The following is a 17,971-nucleotide window of genomic DNA, read 5'->3' on the forward strand; positions in this document are numbered from 1 at the left end:
ACTTCAAGAAATTAAAAACTGCTACTTTTCTTTGTTGAGGGTCTAATCACCCCCCTCTAGACACCTCTTCTCGATCCTACAGAATTTGATGAGTTTCCTTGCCAGTGAAGTATGTTTTCTTTAGGTAATGCTGATATTGCCACAAAGCTTTCTTGAAGATAGCATAAGTTACTTCATCCCGCGTTTACAAATTAATCATTCTCTATATAGTAAAATGGGAAAATTTGATGTGTAACCAACAGGAAGGTAGAAAGTATGGGATAAAGCAAAGTAATTGCCATGAATAGCAGTACTTATACATAACTCCTGGAGGAACACCTTCAACTGGCTTTTCCCTTCATCTTCAGTATAATTTATCCATGATGGGAAGATACATACATAGGATTTAACAACATAAAATGTGATATACACTAAACTACTAAAGACTAGTTGATCTTTGTCCACGTGAATAGGTGTACTAGCTAACTGCTTGAGTTCGGGTTTGTCGTGGTAGTCTTGATGCTCCAAGCACTAGAGATGCCTTACTAGTTGTTCATGTCTGGAAGCTCTGTGGTGGAGATGGTGATGTGTCAACTGGAGTTGGGTTACTATCTGCTGGGGTTGGGTTAGAATGGGTGAAGTTGGTTCTCTGTCCATTGGAGTAGGGGTACAATCCATGTGACTCCGGGTTATGTGTGGTAGGGCTGGTTCTTGTGCAAGTACATTCATGGAGCTATATATCTCCATCGATAGGTAGCACTATTTTATTTGAAGACCGTGTTTTACTCCGCTGGATACAACCATCACCCCCTCCAATTTAAATGGCTGATAAACAAGAAAAGTAGTTAAATGTACTGACCTTGTATGATAAATAGATGCATTAGATAGTGAGAGGAAAAGAGGGCATGAAATAGTTCGCATATATGTTGTCTATCTGAACAGGATAGCATGACATAATTTAAAGGTATGATGACTAACTAAACAAGATGTGATGAGGACATGACTACAATAATTACACCCATAACCCCTGCTCCTATACCTACTGGACCAACTACTAGTGCTCGCACACACCAGTTAAATTATCAGGTACTTCCGTTTCTTGGTAATGTTTCTAATGTCCATGAGAATGTGATGTTGGTTAACTTAGATACATTTGCGTTGCTTACAGTTGAAGCGCCTAGCATGGTCAAGAAGAATGAGCACTGAATCATAGTCAAGCGTTGTGACGAAGGCCCGCACTGATGGCTCAAGAATTTATGATGTTTCTCATAGTGATTTACATTTGGTTTCATTGGATTTTTTATTCTTTGGATATTTCTAATGCTAATCCAACAAAAGAGAGGAAAATCTACTCTAACCTTTGGATGGCAGGAAATATCACATTTGGAAGGAAATCAAAGGAGATGGCTACAAATCAAGCCAATTGGAGCAACTTTCCTGAAGGGAGCATTTCCAACAGGCGCAGCAGAGTGAAAGACGACATTCCATGCGACCTGATGTCTACTACACAACTTATTCTTTTAGACTCGTGTTGGGCCTCCAAGCGTAGAGTTTTGTAGGATAGCAACATATTTCACTCAAGTGGATGACCTAAGGTTTATCAATCCGTGGGAGGCGTAGGATGAATATGGTCTCTCTCAAAGAACCCCAGTCAAATACAAGAAATCTCTTGTGTCCCCAACACACCAAATACAATTGTAAATTGGATAAGTGCAGTAGTTCATCGAAGAGATGGTGATAGAAGTGTAGTATGGATAGTAGATATAGGTTTTTGTAATTTGAAAATATAAAAACATCAAGGTAGCAAGTGATAAAACAGAACACAATCGATAGTGCAATGCTTGAAAACAAGGCCTAGGGTTCAAACTTTCACTAGTGCAATCTCTCAATAGTGCTAACATAATCGAATCATATAACAATCCTTTAACATGCGACAAAGAATCACTCCAAAGTTTCTATCGGAGAATGTAGGACGAAAACGTGTATCAACCTATGTGCCTAGATTACCCCAATGTCACAAGGAGCATCCGCAAGTTGATTACCAAAACATATATCAAGTGACTTGATAGGATACCCTATTGTCACCACAGGTATTCACATGCAAGACATACATTAAGTGATCTCAAATCCAATATTCAATGCAACATAACGAAACCTCAAAGAGCAAGACTCAATTCATCACAACAAAGATAGAGAGGGAAGAACACCATATGATCCAACTATATCAACAAAGCTCGCAGTACATCAAGATCGTGCCAAAACAAGACCACAAGAGAGAGAGAGAGAGAGAGAGATCGAACACATAGCTACTAGTACATACCCTCGACCTTGGGGGTGAACTACTTGCACATCACCATGAGAATGAAGGAGAAGTTGGTGGTGATGGCGATGGAGGAGATGTCCCCAGCGGCATTCCGGCGCCACATGAGGAGAGGGCCAGTGGGCACCTCCTTCTTCTTCCTTGGCCCTCTGTGGGTGGGGGAGCACTTGGATTTCTCTATTGTCTTCTATTTCTTGTTGCTGTTTTCAGGCCGAATTCTTATATTCCTGGAGATCCGTAACTCCGATTGGGCTGAAATTTTGAGGGGATTTTTATCTAGGACTTATCTTCGTTGCCATGAAAGAAAGGGCTTCAACCACGAGGTGCCCACAAGGCATCCTGATATGTCCATTTTGCATCATGTTTTCATATTAATATTTATTGCATAGTCGACTATTATTTCACTTTATGATACAATTATTTGCCTTTCTCTCTTAAATTGCAAGTTTCACATGAAGAGGGAGATTGCCGACAGCTGGAATCCTGGACCGGAAAGGGCTATATCAAAGGCACTTATTCTGCACAACTCCAAATGACCTGAAAATTGACGGAGAATTATTTTGGAATATATAAAAAATATTGGCGAAAGAATCAACAGAAGGGGGTCCACAAGGTAGACACAAGCCTGGGGGCGCGCCCTTGATCTTGCGGGGCCCCTGGCAGGCCTTTAAAGCCCATCTTCTGCTATATGGTGCCATTTGACCTAGAAAAAAACAAAAGGAAAGTTTCAGGATGAAGCGCCATCTTCTCGAGGCGAAACCTGGGCTGGAGCACTTTTGCTCTTCGACGAAGCGATTCCGGAGGGGAAACTTCTCTCCTGGAGGGGGAAATCAAAGCCATCGTCATCACCAACGATCCTCTGATCATGAGAGGACCAATATTCTTCAACATATTCACCAGCACCATCTCATCTCAAACCCTAGTTCATCTCTTGTATTCAGTCTTTGTCTCAAAACCTTAGATTGGCACTTGTGGGTTGCTAGTAGTGTTGATGACATATTGTAGTTGATGCTTCTTGGTTTATTTGGTGGAAGATTATATGTTTAGATTCTTAATGATATTCAATACCCCTCTGATCTTAACATGAATATGATTTGTGAGTAGTTACTCTTGTTCTTGAGGACACAAGAGAAGTCTTATTATAAGTAATCATGTGAAGTTGGTATTCGTTTGATATTTTGATGATATGTATGTTGTGATTCCCTTAGTGGTGTTATGTAAACGTTTACTACATGAGACTTCACCATCTTTGGGCCTAAGGGAAGGCATTGTGGATTAGTAATTAGATGATGGGTTTCTACATCTTGTTGAGTTGCTTTATCCCATGACTTGGAGGAAAGCTTCTCTAAGATGGAATAACATACCTTGGGTGGTGGTGTTGATCATGATCATGTAGTTGAACTTGTGTGGGTTGCTCAAGGTTGATGTAGCTCATCAAGAGTTGGGAGCATCACTTGAAGTTTGAGTTCATCTACCAACATGGGTTAGTTTTTGCAAGGAAGAGCACTTGTGTGTCCAAAATGACAATCATGCTAGAATTTGTGAAAGGATATGTTTGAATGGTTGCGTGCTTCCTTGTCTTCATCCACCATTGTGTAGTGACTTGGTGATATAGAAATTGCTCAGGATGTGAGTGAGTTGCAATCTCATAGATTTCGATTCATCCAAGTACCTACACGGGTTAGATAACATGAAAGGTGCAAATATATCCAAGACATAGGATAGTCAACATAAGAGAAATATCAAGGATTAGTCATAGGCTCATGCCTTGCATGTGTCAAATGGAGTTCCTACTCCAAGTTTGAAGAATCAATGATGTTCAATTCACCTCTTAACCTGCAAAACATGTTCTCATCAAGTGGTTTGGTAAATATATCTGCCAATTGCTTATCGGTGCGAGCATGCTTAAGATTAATGTCCCCTTTGGCAACATGATCTCGAATGAAATGATGACGAACTTCAATATGATTAGTTCGAGAATGTTGCATGGGATTGTGAGAAATTTTAATAGAACTTTCATTGTCACATAGCAATGGAACATGTTTCACATATATTCCATAATCTTTAAGAGTTTGGGTCATCCAAAGTAATTGAGCACAACATGATCCAGCAGCAACGTATTCCGCTTTGGTGGTGGATAAGGATACCGAGTTTTGTTTCTGGGAGGATCAAGATACAAGAGATCTACCAAGAAATTGATAAGTACCTGAAGTGGACTTTCTATAAACTTTGTCACCAGCATAGTCCGAATCGGAGTAGCCAACAAGATCAAAGGAAACCCCTTTTGGATACCAAATGCCAAAATTTGGTGTACGGATTAAGTATCTCACTATCCTTTTCACGGCCTTAAGATGACATTCTTTAGGAGAGGCTTGATATCATGCACACATGCACACACTTAGCATAATATCGGGACGTGAAGCACATAGATATAACAATGGACCAATCATAGAGCGATAAACCGTTTGATCAACCGGTTCACCATCTTTGGTTAAATCAAGATGTCCACTAGTAGGCATGGGTGTAGTCATACCTTTGCATTCTTGCATATCGAACTTCTTGAATAAGTCCTTGGTGTACTTCGTTTGAGATACAAAGGTGCCTTCCTTAGTTTGTTTGATCTGCAAACCGATAAAGAATTTGAGTTCACTCATCATCACATCTCAAACTTCTCCGACATTAGCTTTCCAAACTTTTCACTAAAATGAGGGTTAGTTGATCCAAATATAATATCATCGACATAAATTTGGCATACAAATAGTTCTCCATTAACCCTTTTAGTAAAAAGAGTAGAATCTATTTTTCCAATTCAAAGCCTTTTTCAATAAGGAACTTGGTCAAGCATTTATACCATGCTCTAGGAGCTTGTTTAAGACCATAAAGAGCTTTGTGAAGTTTGTAAACATGATTAGGTTTCTTAGGATTGACAAATCCGGGAGGTTGCTTAACATAAACTTCCTCCTCAATTTCACCATTTAGAAAAGCACTTTTAATGTCCATTTGGTATAAGGTGATATCATGATGATTAGCATAGGCAAGTAAGATGCGAATGGACTCAAGTCTAGCAACAGGGGCATAAGTCTCACCATAGTCCATACCTTCGACTTGAGTGTAGACTTGGGCGGCTAGGCGTGCTTTGTTGCGAATGACTTGACCATCTTCATCTTGCTTGTTGCGAAACACCCATTTGGTACCAATGATGTTGTGGTTGTTGTCAGGATTTTCAACCAATGTGCACACCTGATTTCTCTCAAAGTTGTGTAGCTCTTCATGCATAGCATTTATCCAATCCGGATATTCCAATGCTTCTTCAACCTTCATAGGTTCAATGCGAGAGATGAATGAATAATGTTCACAAAAGTTAGCTAAACGAGTTTTAGAGCGAGTGATTCTCCCGGTTTGGATATCATTGTAGATTTGCTCGACGGGATGATCTTTGGCGATTCTTGCTCGAACTCGTGAAAGCTTTTGCTTGGATCTTGGTTGAACATCTTCTTCATCTTGTTCTTCCTCTTGGCCTTCTTCGTTGTTGACATTGTCGTTCTCTTATCGTGGTGCAGAAGGAGGTTGTTGGTGTTCATCTTGATGTATTTCCTTGTTTTCTTCATCTTTGATGCGTCCCACTTGTGGATGCTTCCGTATCAACTTTTGGTTCACCTTGTCGTGAGGTAGAAGCTTCCACTTGGACTGACGAAGTACTCTCCTTTACCTCCGTTGGACGAATCTTGCCAATAGACAAGTCATGGATTGCTTCCGAAGGGTCTTTGTCTCCTACATCAATTGGCAATTGCTATACTTGCGAGCCGTTAGATTGATCAAACTTCACATCTACCGTCTCTTCAACCTTTCGGGTGAAATTGTTGTAGACACGGTAAGTGTAAGAGTTTGAGCCATAACCAAGTAGGAAACCTTCATGAGACACAGGAGCAAATTTAGAGCGATGATGCTTATCAAGAATGTAGCACTTTGAGCCGAATACTCGAACGTATCCAACTTGTGGTTTGTTACCGGTGAGAAGCTCGTATGCCGTCTTGCCAAGTAGCTTGTGAAGATACAAGCGATTTGTTGCATGACATGTTGTCTCAACCGCTTCCGCCCAAAAGTGCTTTGGCATGTTGTACTCATCAAGCACTATTCTCGCCATTTCGATGAGTGTCCGGTTCTTCCTCTCAACGACTCCATTTTATTGAGGTGTGTACATAGCCAAGAACTCATGTGAAATCCCTTCTTCGTCAAGAAAGGTATCCACATTTGCGTTCTTGAACTCGTCCCGTTGTCGCTTCGAACCTTCTTGATCTTCACGTCAAATTGATTTTGGGCCTTCACGGCGACGTTTTTGAAGATCTTTTGGACCTGCGATTTGTCATCAAGAAAGAACACCCACGTAAATCTTGAAAAATCATCAACTATGACTAGTCCAAATTTGTTACTACCAAGACTCTTGTAGGCATTTGGACCAAAGAGATCCATATGAAGTAGATCGAGTGGTCTTCTCGTGGTCATGATGTTCTTCGCGCGATGACTTCCTCCAACTTGTTTTCCTGCCTGACAAGCACTACAAAGTCTATCCTTGTCAAATATAACATCTTTTACTCCAAGGATATGATCACCTTTAATAAGCTTGTCAAGGTTTCACATACCAACATGACCTAATCGTCTATGCCATAACCAACCCTTAGAGGATTTAGCAATTAAGAAAGTTCTAGGTTGAGACTTTTTAGTGAAATCAACAATGTAAAGATCACCTCTACGTATTCCGGTAAAGATCATTTTACGATTGTCTCTACGAAACACTTGGCAATCTACTTCAGTGATAAAACATTGAAACCTAAATCTGCAAGTCTAGATACTGAAAGTAAATTGTACCCAAGAGATTCAACAAGCATGACATTTTGTATGGAGCTATCATGTGAGATGGCCACCTTACCGAGGCCAACCACCTTACCCTTTGAGTTATCACCAAAGGTGACATATTTTCAAGGGACGTTGTTTTCAGCAAGCTTATGGAACATATCTTTATCTCTGGTCATATGATCAGTACATCCATTATCAAGAACCCATTCCTTTCCTCCAGCCATGTAGCCGTGAAGATTTGCCATAAGACCAAAGTGTCTCATTGCATCATTAAGATCATAGTCACTGTCATCATCATCCTCATCAGAGTATCCATGTTCAACATCATCTTGTGATTGATCAATTCCTAGAGAGGGTAATTCATTAGATAAATGATCATTTGTATAGTTATCTTTATGAATTCTAATAGCTCTGGAAATGATATTGCTAATGATTCCAACATCTCCCTTGGCACTAGTAAGATTAGTAAGCTCAAATAAGTAGTCACCAAATTTGGGATCATTGGAACTCATCTTAATCAAGGCAATAGACATATGGAGGATTTCATCTAGATCTTTCGAGGAATAATTTGGAAAGCGTTCCTCAGGAAATCTCCATATTGTATAGGCACAATCAAGAGTAGGGAAACATTCAATCAAGTTTCTAGGCAAGCTTCTAGTGATAAGATTAATAGTTCTAAGGTTACGGATCATGTCAATAGACTCATCAAGGGTAGGGTGAAAAGGATAAACATGAGGCGCACAAGGGCTAGTAATGTACTTGTTCAAATGATATTCATTGAAAATCTCAAGCATTTCATTTTTCCACTCATGAAAATATTCTCCATCAAGAATAGGCACTCTATGTCTAAGACTCCCCAAAGTAGACTCATCCATCTTCCTCCAATGGTGTTTAAACCAAAGCAATGGAGACCAAAGCTCTGATACCAATTGAAAGGACCGAGAAGAGGTGTCTAGAGGGGGGGGTGATTAGACACTTTTTTTTACCAGTGAAAATAGCAGGAGAGCCTCCTACTGTTGTTTTTTTCCTTTATTACTTTAATATGTTAACCATTGGTTAACATTATAGATAGGTCTTGATTTACATGGCTTTAACAAGAATTCAGAAGGTGTGAAACTAGCCTATGTAAACCAGGTGTCACAGAGACAAAGAGTTTGCAAATATTTCCAAAAAAGTTAAACTTTGAGGGTTGATCCTATAGCCCAGGATCACAAAATCTTCCTTGAGCTTCCTCAGCCACTCAGCATGCGTGGCTACCTCTCCATCAAAGATCTCTCTATTGCGTTGCTTCCAAATATTCCAGGAGGTTAATATAGTTATCTCTTTGAACAAAGGTCCTCGCCACCTCTCTCTAGCTCTCTCATACCTGTGTTGTATGTCTGGATCGTTTTCCCACTCAATGCCCACGACATCCCAGCACTTGGTGGCAAAAGAACACTCATAAAATAGATGTGCATTTGTTTCTACAACTCCCATGTTGCACATTGGGCATTTATGATCTTCTCCAATATTAAAGTGTCTTCTCAGCAGCAGATCTCTTGTATTGACCCTGTCATTTAACATCAACCATGCAAACACTTTATGTCTCATGATACATTTCGTCTTCCAAATGGAGGTGATGCATTGGGGAGCCAATATATTCCTGAACATGTACTTGTAAAACTTTTTCGGTTTAAAATCAGCATCACCCCAACAAAGAATCCACTCATCAGTCCCCATAGCTTCCAGGTTTATTCTCTCCATGATCTCTTGCAGATTATCTAGTTCGGTTCTGGCTTCCATTGACAGAGGGAGCATAAAGTTGTCCACGTGATCATTGTTGTTGTAGTACTGTGCCAACGAGATGTCTTCATCGTTAGCAAAAGAAAAAAGATGATCATGGGAGTCCATCAGGGGTCTTTCGTTTATCCAAACATCTTTCCAAATAAGAATCGTGTCCCCCGCGGCCGGTACACATGAGGTAATACCACGGTAAATATCCATCAAAGAGAAAACATCACGCCACCAAAAGGAGCCACAGGGTGGCTTCGCGTGGGGGGGCGTATCGTCATAGTGGGCATTCCAAACTAACATTACCCAAGGGACATCCTGCTTATGAATGAATTTATGTAAGTACTTGAGCAGTAGGGCATTATTTTGGATTTGTAGGTTTAAGATTCCAAGACCCCCTTTTTTCTTTGGGCGACAAACCATTTCCCAGGCAGCCAAGGAGTGGGTTTTAGCATCCCTATCCACTTCTTTTCTCCATAGACAGTGTCTCCTTGATCTGTCGAAGATTTCAATCAACTTGAGTGGTAGTTTGAGAACACACATAGCAAAGGACAATAGCGACAAAAGCGCGGAATTAATCAGTTGTACTCTCTCCCTGTAGGATAACCAAATAGCTGTTCCAGTCAACCTTCTCTCAATTCTGTCGACCAAAGGCATTAACTCTCTAACAGTGGGTCTTGTTGTGCCCAGAGGCAAACCTAGGTAGGTGAACGGCATCGCCCCAACTTGACATCCAAGAGTATTGGCCAGATCCAGAGTTTTTTGAGCATTTACATTGATTGACATTAATTGAGACTTAGCGTAGTTAATTTTAAGACCAGTTGCCCGGGCATAAGAATCTAGAATGCCTTTAATTGTCTGCAGCTCTTGTTGACTTGCTGGAAGAATGATTAGTGTATCATGGGCATATTGTATGACTGGATAGTCTTCCGAAGCAGGTTGGTTAATTGGTAATGAAATCAGACCATCCATCGAGGCTTTGTTAATTAAAGACTGCAATAAATCCGCCGCTAGCACAAATAGTAGGGGGAAATTGGGTCCCCCTGTCTTACCCCCCGCTTACACTGGAATTCTGTACCAGGTATACCATTCATAAGAATTGATGAGGTTCCAGACTGCAGCAACATCTTAATCCACATACAGCACCTGTCATCAAAACCCTTGCATTCCAACATTTTCAGAATGAAAGAATGTTCCATCGTGTCAAACGCCTTCTCGAAATCCAGTTTTAGAATTACAATTTCCTTGCCTGACTGTTTGCATTGGTGCAAATATTCGAAGGCCCAACCGAGGCAATCTTGAATTGTCCTAGTTTTAATGAAACCATACTGATTGCGGTGAACTACCTTTAAAATCCAGCGTTGAAGTCTTTCGGAGAGAATCTTTGTTATAACTTTGAGCACACAGTTTAACAAGGAGATTGGTCTGTAATCATTGACAGACTCAGGCGATAGCTTCTTCGGTATTAGTGTGATTAATGACGTGTTCAAACATTGCAAATTTATTGTCCCTTGCCAGAAGTCCTCACAAAGAGTGTAAAAATCTTATTTTATTATATCCCAACATACTTTAAGAAATAGCCCATTGAAACCGTCCGGCCCTGGTGCACGATCAGTCGGAATGATTTTGATCACATTGTCAATTTCTTCTTTCGCAAATGGTATTGAAAGTTCTTCCAAACCCTGACACTTTTGGATTAAGTCTGCAAGCTCAAAATCATAGACAGGCTGAGATGACACTCCCATTCTCTTCTTGAAGCAATCGTAAAACGTGCTGCTTTTTCATCATGATTTTCTATCAAGCGTCCATCAGGCAATACCAGATTGGTGATGGCATTTCTCCGTAGTCTTTCTGTTGCACGCGCTTGAAAATATTTAGTATTTTCTTCACCTTGGACAGCCCACCGAAACGTGCAACGTTTTTTCCAGTACGCACTTTGATATTTAAGCAACCATAGAAGATGTGCTTTTAGAATTTTTCTATAATTAGCTTCAGGGATATATAGCTGTCTCAGATCCTCAAGGTTGTCTATTTGGAGCAAAATTCTATTACAGTTTTCAATTAACAATTTTAGCTTCGAGATCGATTTGCTCCAATTTTTTAAGGCATACCTCAACCTCTTTAATTTTGCAGATATTCTTGTGGCACTAGAGGAAGCCTTTATGGGAGCATTCCATGAGGATTTCACCACCTCCAAGAAACCAGGGTGAGAGGGCCAAAAATTCCCAAATCTGAAAAGTTTAGATCTTGGGATCGAAGTTTCAACAGATAGAATACAAGGCACATGATCTGAGATTGGACGGGCAAGAGGTTTTGCATTTGTATTGGGGAATTTCAAAATCCATTCAGGAGAGGAAAAAAACCAGTCTAATTGCTCGAGTAAAGGAGTTTCTTGCATGTTACTCCAAGTGTACCTCCTTCCCTTAATTGGAATTTCCAGCAAACCAAGATGACTGATAATCTCATTAAACTTAATCACATCATCCACATTTCCACCTGGTAGGTTTCTGTTTTCCAGAGAGCGCATGAAGTTGAAATCACCCATGAAAAGCCAGAGATCTTCCGGTTCGATATTTAAACTGTCCATCCAATCAGTGAACAGAACCCTCTCAGGTCCATCGCACGGCCCATAGATGTTAGAGAGGAACCAGCTTTCATTTGTTTGAACCGAGGTCATTTTGATAGTTATTGCAAATGAAAATTGATGAATTATTTGGCCCAAAAATTGGCTGCTACACCATATAATAACTAAGCCACCTGAGGCGCCATCAGACGGAATAAACTCAAACTTATCAAAACGTCTCGGGCAGCACTTCCTAATAAAAGAATGATCAAAGTCCGGCTTCTTAGTTTCCTGTAGGCATACAATCGAGCAATTGGATTCATCAATCTTATTACGAAGTGCATCGCATTTGGAACTAGCATTAAGACCATGAATATTCCAACACAAAATATTCCACATAACAGGAGCCATTTAGGTTTGGCACATGCTAGGGAAAGCAAATAAATAAGTTCAGGAGACTTCTAAGAAATTGCACAACTTAGGAGAACAGATAGTGAAATAAAAAGGCTTAGGCCTCGTCCTTCTCCAATCCTTTGAGAGGCTCCAGAAGATTCTCCTTGGTGGGCTCTGCCTGTGGAATGGCACATTGAGTTGTCCCCAAATATTGCAGAGTTTTAATGGTAGTGGGGGGAGGGACCTGAGTAGAGGCCGAAGTTTCGTCAGTGTTCTTGCCATGCTACATCTCCAACATATCCGGATTCCTCCTCGGTTTGACGTGTGAGGGTTTGCGTTTATTGTCTGCCAGAGAGGGCGGCTTAAAGCCTTGGTATCTAGTAGTGCGTACACTGCATCTGACTTCAGAAATCTCAAGAGGTGTAGTCATTCTGCGCTTTCTCTTGTTCGTGGTCCCATCCATATCCATCATCTCAGTTTGTGACTCAACGAGAGGGTAGCTAAAATCTTCACATTTTTGTTCCACAGCCATGGGATCAGCACCAATCAGTTGACAAGATCTATGCATTTGATCAGCAACAAAGTCACAGCAGATCGACCAAGCCTCTTGAGGAAAACATATAACATTTGTGCCCGGCGCAAAAGGTGAAAATGGGAAGTAAGAGAAGCATGCCGTACCCACAAGATCCACCAGAGTATTCTGTAAACCCTCAGCAAATTTAAACCAAACCTTAGTCTCATTTTCTTCCTCAGGGACCCAGCAAAGTCGAGGGGTGAACACAGTACTGCAAAATCAAATCATGAAAGAAAGCCAGTTCTCCTCTTCACCAGGAACTTCTACAACCACTTGATGAGCATTCACCTGCTGAAAAGAAAGAGCACCAGTAGGGCTACCTTGAACAAAATGGTCTGCCACATCTTCAATCATTGCAACATGTTCATTCCAAAGGCGCAACCCATCGTCAAAACCAGAATCAGCAGTTTGAATCCCATCCATCATAGAGGGCCCCTCATAACCAGTGTAGCTTCTGTAGCTAAATCCTTGATTCACAGGTGGAACTGGAAGAAGCACTGGCCATTCACCCCAGCCCTGTTGCGGCGGAGGGGGTTGCGGAGTAGCCTCCCATGCATTGGCCGCATTCTGGAGCTGCCAGACTTGTGCATCATGCTGCTGCTGTTGCATAGCAGTTAAAAACGGGAGATGTTCAGGATGGGGTGAAGCACCCAAAGGCGGCGGTGCTTCCTCATTCCCCAAAAGCCCCTGGCTAGGATTCCTGCCATTGAGCACATACACAGGGACCGTCCAGGATGTTCCTAGCCCACTGATGTCCGTAAATCTCTTAACCACAAGGCTGAAAGGCACTTGAGCAAGCTCATTAATCAAAATACGAACTAACACGCGCGACTTACGGTGTCCAGGTCTGTGCCAATACATACACCTCCCAAAACATGACACTGCCTTAATGATGTAGTGCTCTGTTTGGTCGTTCAGGGGAAAGCCGAGCCACATGACCCACGCATCTCTTTCAATGACAGGTCTACGCATATTTGGCCCCTCATCGTGGCGCAACAGATAAAAGTTTGAATGCTCATCTAGAGGCTGCTCCTCTCTACTAATCATCGTATCTCTAACAAGACTATCATTGAAACGGATTAAACCCATGCAAAAAGGATAGATCTCACCCTCAACAGTAGGCGCGCCATGATTATCTCGAAGAACTTGACGAACCTCAGCAAGAACAGCTTCTCGTTGCAGATCTCCAGGAGGTGGCACGACCATCACAAGCGCATGCTGCGAGTGATCCGGCGGCGGATCATCCACAATGACCATGTTGCGCTGCAGTATTCCTTCCGGACCATGCTGGATGTCCATCTCCCCCGGCAAAAACTGGTAGGGCAGCACTGGCAGGTTCGCCATAGGAGATTCAAGGTTTCTCGTGGAGGAGAGTTCGAGGAGAGGGGAGGAGGAGGACACAGGGGCGCAAGGTGACGGGCAAAACAGAGCAGAAACCGTGGCCTCGGGAGTCTAGAAGTTGTTGATAGGTTGGTAAGGAGGCGAAACGTCCGGGGTATTTTCGGTAAGACTAACCGAAGAATCTGCCCTCTCCCTCCCCTTTCGCTTGACAACCCAAATTTGCCTCTTATCCCTTTTTTGTTCGGCCGGATTCCTGGATTTTCTGCGCCAAATCTTTTTTTCCTTAACAAATATCGGAGATCTACTATACTTCCCCACAATCCGGTCTTTCCTTCTCCAATCAACACGTTTGAACGAACTTGTACGTGACAAGCAATTCCAATGGACGTGCCCTCTCACACCACAAATTTTGCAACATCGATTATCAATAGAGCACGTGTAAGAAACATGACCCATGGTCCTGCATTTTGTGCACCAAGCTAAATTTCGCATGTGTGATGTCTCAACATTTTCTTTAGGGGGCTGCTTATTGGGAAAATTCACATCATCACAATGCTCGGCTAAAAGACCATGTTTCCCACATATCAAACAAATATGAAGCTTGTTGAATATAAATTCCTTAGTAGGTAGAGAAGAGATGTCAAGTGTCGATTGAATAGTATCATTGGAATAACCAGCTTGCCTTAAATCAAGAATTTCATCAAGCTTTGCAGTTGCGATTAGATCCCAAGATAAAGTCATAAAATGGCGTCCAGAGAAACGTTTACCAATAATCTGAAGGTTGTCCCGATTGATACATACATGGAGTTTCCCAAAAACCAAATTATCCGAGGAGCCTCCCAGAATGAGTGCTTCATTAGAAGATTGAGATCGCCGCAAATTATGAGTATCCAAATCCTGATCACATATAGACGCCCTACTGAAATCCGGAGGCACAAGATTGAATTTGGCCAATTCCGTTCTAGATGAAGTATCTCCTTGTGCATTTTTACGTAAAAACCCTAAAGGACTTCTGATAGCCATAGGCGATCGGGCAGAAACCTCCGGAATCACCTCATCAAGATGCCACTCAGATCCATTCCAAGTATAATCCACTGTTTCTTTGAACAAACGGAAATGACACACAAAATTTGCCCAGACACGATCCTTCAAACCATAGATGAAATGTCCAACACGATTAGAAGCCACAGAGAACCTAAAGGATCGATCACCCAATTGTTTGACGTTGAAACCTTTGGCCAAACCTCCAGTACAACATTGTAAAACCACTCCAACAGCCTCTACAGAGAGAGAGGGAAGGAGGCCGAAGAGAAAGAGATAACCAAGAAGAATTCCTTGGTTCCGGAAGAACTTTCAAAATGCACCGCAGATCTAAACTTGTCACGTACCTTCTGGTCCACCTTAAGTCCCGGGGCAAAATCCCAATGGATGAGACTAGCCATTGGATCACAAGTGGATCACTACTCACCATGGAAGATCTAGAGGGAAAGGAGGTGGGACGTGGATGGGAGGTGGGAGTCATCATGGGAGGTGGGGTGGGAGGTGGGAGTCGCCATGGGAGGTGGGGTGGAAGGGATGTAACTTGTGTAAGAAGATTCTCCTCGGTGATAACACTAAGTACCAAAAGTTGCAGTTTTTAAATTCTTTAGGTTAAAGTGGAGTTCTGGCACAAGTTTAACAAACACAATACATATCAAGCAAGCATGCAAAGAGCATATGAGCAGCGGAAAGTGAAGCTTGCAACTTGCAAGAATGTAAAGGGAAGGGTTTGGAAGATTCAAACGCAATTGGAGACACAAAGATTTTTGAGGAGTGGTTCTGATAGGTGGTGCTATCGTACATCCACATTGATGGAGACTTCAACCGATGAAGAGTAACGGTTGCGCGAGTCCATGGAGGGCTCCACCCACGAAGGGTCCACGAAGAAGCAACCTTGTCTATCCCACCATGGCCATCGCCCACGAAGGACTTGCCTCACTAGCGGTAGATCTTCACGAAGTAGGCGATCTCCTTGCCCTTACAAACTCCTTGGTTCAACTCCACAATCTTGTCGGAGGCTCCCAAGTGACACCTAGCCAATCTAGGAGACACCACTCTCCAAGAAGTAACAAATGGTGTGTTGATGATGAACTCCTTGCTCTTGTGCTTCAAATGATAGTCTCCCCAACACTCAACTCTCTCTCACACATGATTTGGATTTGGTGGAAAGAATATTTGAGTGGAAAGCAACTTGGGGAAGGCTAGAGATCAAGATTCATATGGTAGGAATGGAATATCTTGGTCCCAACACAAGTGTAGGTGGTTCTCTCTCAAAAAATATAGGTTGGAAGTGTAGGTTTGTTCTGATGGCTCTCTCCACGAATGAAGAGGAGGTGCAGTGGTATTTATAGCCTCCACAAACCGTTACACATAACTTCCCAAACTCGGTTGGACCGAATGGTTAAACTCGGTCTGACTGATTTAGCAAAGCTAGTGACCGTTAGGGTTTTCGGTGGGACCGACATGCAACTCGGTAGGACCGATATGATTAGGGTTAGGGCATAACGTAATCTTGGTGAGACCGATTACACAAACTCGGTGAGACCGATTTTGGTAATAAGCTAACCAGAGAGTTGGTCAGGTAAACTCAGTGGGACCGATCGCTCATTTTGGTGAGACCGAAATGTTACAAAAGGGAACCAGAGAGTTTACATTGCAATCTCGGTGGGACCTATTGCAATTCTCGGTGAGACCGAAAGTATTGCAATAGGCAACAGAGAGTTTGCAATCCCATCTCGGTGAGACCGATATCCCTGTCGGTGAGACCGATTTGCCTAGGGTTTGTGGCAGTGGCTAAGACATTTGAAACTCAGTGGCGCCGGATAAGAAGAATCGGTGGGGCCGAGTTTGACTTTTAGTTTAGGTCATATGTGGATGTGAGAACGTAGTTGAGGGTTTTGGAGCATATCACTAAGCATTTTGAGCAAGAACCTCATTAAGCAACACCTCATCCCTTCTTGATAGTATTGGCTTTTCCTATAGACTCAATGTGATCTTGGATCACTAAAATAGAAAATGTAGAGTCTTGAGCTTTGAGCTTGAGCCTATCCTTTTTCCTTAGCATTTTGAAGGGGTTTCACATCCTCTAGTCCATTCCACTTCACTGTTGAACTTATCTGAAACATACTAGATAAAAATGTTAGTCCAACAAGAGATATGTTGACATTAATTACCAAAACCACCTAGGGAGCACTTGTGCTTTAAGAGTCTTATTTAGAACTTCTCCAAGATTGCAAAGCCTATGACTAAATTGTTGAAGAAAGAGAAGAAATTTGTTTGGACTGATGAATGTCAAGCCAACTTTTAGGAATTGAAGCAGCGTTTGGTTACAGTGCAAGTCTTAACTCTACCAGATATACTTAAGGACTTTTAGGTATATTGTGATGCTTCTCGTCAAGGACTTGGGAGTGTTTTGATGCAGGAAGGTAAAGTTGTTTCATATGCTTCACGTCAGCTTAAGAATCATGAGCATAATTACCCTACACATGATTTGGAGTTAGGTTCAGTTGTGCATGCATTGAAAACTTGGAGGCCATATCTTATTGGTAATCATTGTGATATATTTACAGATCATAAGAGCTTGAAGTATATTTTTTACTCAGAAGGATTTGAACCTCAGGCAGAGGAGATGGTTGGAGCTTATTAAGGATATGATTTGAATGTGTAGTATCATCCTGGTAAGGCTAATGTTGTTGCTGATGCGTTGAGTCGTAGGAGCCATGCTAATGTAATTAATGTTGATAATATGCAATCGGAGTTATGTGAACAATTCAGGAATCTCAGGTTGGAGATGGTTCCTAAGGGATATTTGGCAACACTAGAGGTAAAGCCTACTTTGCTTGACATGATCAGAGAAGCTCAAAAGGATGATAAGGAGATTGCTGAGATAAAAGAGAATGTGGTTAAAGGTAAGGCATAAGGTTTCCATGAGGATGAACATGTGGCCATATGGTTTGAGAAGTGTATTTGTGTACCTCGGGATGCAGATATCAGGAAGTTGATTCTTCAGGAGGCGCATGATTCACCTTATTATATTCACCCATGTAATACTAAGATGTATTTGGATTTGAGGGAAAGATTTTGGTGGCCTAGTCAGAAGAGGGAAACTGCTGGATATATTGCAACATATGATGTGTGG

The sequence above is a fragment of the Triticum aestivum genome, chromosome 3A (genome assembly GCF_018294505.1).
Source record: "Triticum aestivum cultivar Chinese Spring chromosome 3A, IWGSC CS RefSeq v2.1, whole genome shotgun sequence".
Classification (NCBI taxonomy): Eukaryota; Viridiplantae; Streptophyta; class Magnoliopsida; order Poales; family Poaceae; genus Triticum; species Triticum aestivum.